Raw genomic sequence first — 6,006 nt, 5'->3', positions numbered from 1 at the left:
CGGACCCCACCCCCTTCCAGCTTCCTTTTGAAACAGTACTCGAACCACAACTGGCTGCCTGCCCGACCTGTTTCGTTTACCGACGGCTGCTGCCATCTTAGGGGCGGGGAAAGCCCTTCGTCTTAAAAGCCTGTCCCAATCCTCTGCCTCCCACTTCCCCCGCCGAAAAAAAATACATACGTGACAACGGTCCAGGGGATCGATCGGCACCCGGAGGCATGAAGAGCAGTTGACTTCAGCCGCCTCTACGTTCACTTCCTTCCCGCCGGTCCCAGAGAAAAGAGCGGACGATGGTCGAGGTTTCTCATTTTGGCTCCGGTCACTGATTATTTTTTCCTCAATGTCCTCTAATGCAGCCCTGCATATTAGAGGAAACCAGGACATCTGGTCAGGACCCTTAGAGATCAATTCAGCTTAGCCTGTGTGTCCTCCTCCTCCTGACACGCCCATTCGGTTCAGACAGGTCCTTTCTGATGTCTTGCCCTCTCCTCTCCCACACTGGTCTCGTGGGAAAAGGACACGGCCCGCCCCAACCTCTCTCAGTCCATATCTCCCCTCCTCCCGGCTCCCTTCCTTTAAAAGGTGGGCGTGGGGTCCCTGAAGCATCCCCTGGATCTTGGGGCGTGGCCGATCCAGGGCTGGAGGGGGCACAGAATGGGTCGGTGGACTGGAGGCCCGGAGCCAACAGGGGCACGGTCTGGGTCGGCAGGCAGGGCAGTGGGAACGCGACCTGGGGCCGGCATGGGCAGAGACTGGCCGCTCACAAGTGGATCCGTGGGTCTGTGATCTGTGGTCAGGGAGTACAGGAACCGGGGACCAGCGGGGGCAGGGTCTGGCTCAACGGGCAGAGCTATAAAGGCATGGCTTGGAGCTAACGGAGGCATGGTCTTGGGTCGGCGGGGAAGGCCTCAGGGGCACGGTCTGAGTTGGCAGGCGGGGTAGCGGGAACTACGACCTGGAGCCTAGTGGGGTCCCAGCCTGGGTGGACAGGCAGGTTGGAAGGGGCATGGCCTGGGGCCAGTAGGGGCGTAGCTTGGGATTGGAGGACAGGGTGGCCAGGGCATGGTATAGGGTCCGCCGGCAGGGCGGTGGGAGCAAGGCCTGGCACCAGCGAGGGGGCATAGTCCAGGGTGGACAGGAGAGGCCTCGGGAGCCCGGCCTGAGTCGGCAGGCAGGACCTCGGAGGCCTGGCCTGAAGCCAGCAAGGGCATAACCTGTGGTTGGCAGGCAAAGCCACCAGGTCCCGGGTCAGCGATAGGGCGGTGGGGGCGTGGCCTGGGGCTAGCGGGGACATAGTCCAGGGTCGGCAGGAAGGTCCTCGGGAGCCCAGCCTGAGTCAGCGGGCCGGGCCATGAGGGCTTAGCCTGGGGCTAGTGGGGTGCAGGTGGGTGGGACTGTGTTGGCATGTCCCATGGGGTCAGTTGGCGGGGACGTCATCCGGGCAGAGCCTCGGGGTCACGGTCTGGGTCTGCAGGCCGGGCCGAGGGGACGTAACCTGGGCTTAGCGGGCAGGACTTTAAGGGCGCAGCCTGGGGCCTGCCGGAGTGTAGTCCAGGGTGGGTGGGCGAGACCGCGAGATCACGGTCTGGATTGGCGGGTGGGGAGGCGGGGGGGCTCGGCACGGGGCCAGCGGGGTCGCGGTCTGGGTCGGCGGGCCGGGCCGGAAAGAACCGAGCTATCGGGGTCAGTGCCGAGATCCACGGGCCAAGTCCGGAATCCGTCTTTTCTTCGCTGACTGTGGGACATCTTTTCCCGGGCGCTGATCTTTCTGCTAGCTTGGAAGTTTGCATCGTTCGTTTGACCGCTCCAGCCAGAAACTTACGTGTCCGGCTGGTTTGGGGGAGACTTGGGACAAATGGAGACTTTTTTTTTTTGGTGCTTGCTTGATTAATGTAAATATAAAGCCTTAATATCTTTCTGTAACATGGAATAATATTTTAATGTGATGTTTTGAATGTACATAATATATTTATAACAAAGCAGCTAGTGCATATGAAGTTTGTTCGCTGGAGTTCTTGGATCTCTTGGGAGGGGGACAGAGTTGCCACAGAGCAGCAGCCTGTCCTTTAGGCTCTCAAATCTGAAAAGTGTTAGCCTCAAGAAGTCACTAGCACTCTCAAGGCCCAGAAGGGCACTTGTTTAATCCCTAGAGAAGTCCTACCCCTTGCTGGGAATTTGGATCCATTGCACAACACCCCCAAACACACTCCTCTCGTCCTCCACCCAAACCACATGTTGAGCTGTGAAGCCTTAATAAAATAATAATAGTATTTAAGCACTTGCTATGTGCCAAACACTGTACTAAGTGCTGGGTTAAATACAAGATGATCAGGTTGGACGTAGTCCCTTCCCATCCGGGGCTCTCAATCTATTGGGGAAGGAGAGCATTGAATCCCCATTTTACAGATGAGAAAACTGAGGTACAGTGACTTGCCCGTGGTCTGCATCCACTCTAATCTTCTCAGTTTAGTGCTATTCATAGTTTGAGTAAAGGGACCTAACCCCCTACTCCACCCCAGAGTTACTCCTGGCCATGTGAGAAGCAGCGTGGCTCAGTGGAAAGAGCCTGGGCTTCGGAGTCAGAGATCGTGAGTTCGACTCTCGGCCCTGCCACTCGTCAGCTGTGTGACTGTGGGCAAGTCACTTAACTTCTCTGTGCCTCAGTTCCCTCATCTGTAAAATGGGGATTAAAAGTGTGTGAGCCCCGCCTGGGACAACCTGATTACCCTGTATCTCCCCCAGCGCTTAGAACAGTGCTCGGCACTTAGTAAGCGCTTAACAAATACCAACATTATTATTAATTATGGAAAGTGCTCTCTCTCTCTCCCTCTCTATCTCTGTCTCTTTCTCACACACACAAACGCACACAGAATTAAGGCCAACCTGGACACCTATTTTTACTTGACCTTTGCCCATCTTCAAAATGGAGGCAGGGAGAATGGCCACGCACCTCACCTCACACAAGGATAGTAGAGAGATTCCATTGTCTAATGATATTTGTTAAGTCCTTGCCATGTGCTGGGCATTGTACTAAGCGCTGGGTTGTGTACAAGTTAATTGGGTTGGGCACAGGCCATGTCTCACGTGAGACTCACAGTTTTCATCCCCATTTTACAGATGAGATAACTGAGGCACAGAGAAGTTAGAACTTGTCATACAGGTTATACAGCAATCAGTCAATCCATATTTATTGAGTGCTTACTAAGTGCTTTAGACTGTGAGCTTGTTGTGGGTGGGGAATATGTTGTATCGTCCTCTTTCAAGCGCTTAGTACAGTGCTTTGCACACAGTAAGCGCTCAATAAATACGATTGAATGAATGAATAAATGCTTTGGGAGAGTACAGTACAACTGAGTTGAAAGACACATTCCCTGTCCACAGCAAGCTTAAAGTCAAGGGGGAGAGACAGATATTAATATAAATGAATAAATTACAGATATGCTCAGTGCTGTTTATTGAACGCTTTCTCTGGGCAGACCACTGCACTCTGCATGTGTGTTCACACTCACCCTGCTTAGCCCAGGGCATGTTCAATCGGTTGTATTTATTGAGCACTTAACCATGTGCAAAGCACTCTACTGGGCACTTGGAAGAGTACAATATAACAGACATAGTCCCTGCCCACAAGGAGCTTACAGTCTGGAGGGGGGGACGGGGTGAGAAGCAGCATGGATTAGTGGAAAGAGCACGGGCCTGGGAGTCAGAGGACGAGGGTTCTAATCCCGGCTCTGCCACTTGTCTGCTGTGTGACCTTGGGCAAGCCACTTAACTTTTCTCTGCCTCAGTTCCCTCATCTGTAAAATGGGAATTACGACTGTGAGCCCCACGTGGGACAACCTGATTACCTTGAATCTACCTCAGTGCTCAGAATAGTGCTTGGCACATAGTGAGCGCTTAACAAATACGATAATTATGTTAATATAAATAAATTAATGGCTATGTACCTAAGTGCTGTGGGGCTGGGAAGATGGATCGATCAATTGTATTTATCGAGCGCTTACTATGTGCAGAGCCCTGTACTAAGCACTTGGGAGAGTACACTACAGCAGAATTAAAAAATGTTGGTATTTGTTAAGCGCTTACTATGTGCCAAGCACTGTTCTAAGCGCTGGGGTAGACACAGGGGAATCAGGTTGTCCCACGTGGGGCTCACAGGCTTAATCCCCATTTTACAGATGAGGTAACTGACGCATAGAGAAGTGAAGTGACTTGCCCAAAGTCACACAGCTGACAAGTGCCCGAGCCGGAATTGGAACCCATGACCTCTGACTCCAAAGTCTGTGCGCTTTCCACTGAGCCACGCTGCTTCTCTAATTAGCAGATGCGTTCTCTGCCCATAAGGAGTTCACAGTCTATGGTGGGTGGGACAGGAACCAGAAATTAATATGAAAGACAGACCTTAATATAAAATGTTCAGGAGGCCAACTGGCTTATTAATAATAATAATGTTGGTATTTGTTAAGCGCTTACTATGTGCAGAGCACTGTTCTAAGCGCTGGGGTAGATACAGGGTAATCAGGTTGTTCCACGTGAGGCTCACAGTTAATCCCCATTTGACAGATGAGGTAACTGAGGCACAGAGAAGTGAAGTGACTCACCCACAGTCACAGCTGACAAGTGGCAGAGCTGGGATTCGAACTCATGACCTCTGACTTCCAAGCCCGTGCTCTTTCCACCGAGCCACGGTAGTGTGCCTAGCATATAGCAAGCACTTAACAAATACAATAAAAAAAGAAACAAAGACTTATGCAAATTCCCGAGGCCTAGCCCAGATCATCGGTCACTTGTCTCATGGGCCAGAACCCAAACAGAGCTTTAACTTGGACTTCCAGAACCGACCTCTAAGGAAGCAGCTTTCTCTGTCCTGCCAAGCTCGAGTGTGGGCTGGCTGGGATCAGTTCACCCTAAGGATTCGCTTGGCTGTCAAAGGGCTTTTCATTTTTATTTTTGAATGGCACTTGTTAAGCGCTTACTATGTGCCAGGCATTGTACTAAGCCCTGGGGTGGATACAGGATAGGTCAGACACAGTCCACGTCCCACGTGGGGCTCACAGCCTTATTCCCCATTTTACAGATGAGGTAACTGACGCATAGAGAAGTGAAGTGACTTGCCCGAGGTCACTCAGCAGACAGGCGGCGGATCCAGCATTAGAACCCAGGTTATTTGATTCCCAGGCCTGTGCTCTTTCCACTAGGCCGTACTGTTTCTCATCCAAGATGGAAGCCCACGAGTCTTCCGGAGGGAAGATCGGGTTAAAAAGAGCAGTCGCATCCTTGGGTGACCAAATGAAATGATTCCCATCCAAACCAAGGTGAAGGAAGCTGAAGAGCCTGAGGCTTGGGGAAGAGATCTGCCCGGGTCAGCGGAATGTCTGCTCTGATTCCCTTTTCCTCAACCCGGCTTCCTTGGCCGACACTGGCGACTGACCCAGGCCCACCAGCGGCTGGCGTGGGCCCAGCCACGTCTCATTGCCAAGGACCAGGTAGACTTGGGCTCTGTTCCACTCCTACTCCTTTGTGGAAAGAGCTGTTTCCCCTGCATTCTCAGCATGGCTCAGTGGAAAGAGCATGGGCTTGGGAGTCCGAGGTCATGGGTTCGAATCCCAGCTCTGCCACTTGTCCGCTGTGTGACTGTGAAGTCACTTTACTTCTCGGTGCCTCAGTTACCTCATCTGTAAAATGGGGATTGAGACTGTGAGCCTCACCTGGGACAACCTGATTACCCTGTATCTCCCCCAGTGCTTAGAACGGTGCTCTGCACATAATAAGTGCTTAATAAATACCAACATTATTATTATTATTCTCATTGTGTTGTGCTCTCTCACGCTGCTTGGGAAGCAGCGTGGCTCAGTGGAAAGAGCCCGGGCTTGGGAGTCAGAGGTCATGGGTTTGAATTCTGCCACTGTCAGATGTGTGACTGTGGGCAAGTCACTTAACTTCTTTGTGCCTCAGTTGCCTCATCTGTAAAATGGGGATGAAGACTGTGAGCCTCATGTGGGACAATCT

This window comes from Ornithorhynchus anatinus, chromosome 8 (assembly GCF_004115215.2).
Source record: "Ornithorhynchus anatinus isolate Pmale09 chromosome 8, mOrnAna1.pri.v4, whole genome shotgun sequence".
In the NCBI taxonomy this organism is placed as follows: Eukaryota; Metazoa; Chordata; class Mammalia; order Monotremata; family Ornithorhynchidae; genus Ornithorhynchus; species Ornithorhynchus anatinus.
The sequence above is the reverse complement of the archived record's forward strand: the minus strand, read 5'-3'. Positions refer to the sequence as shown.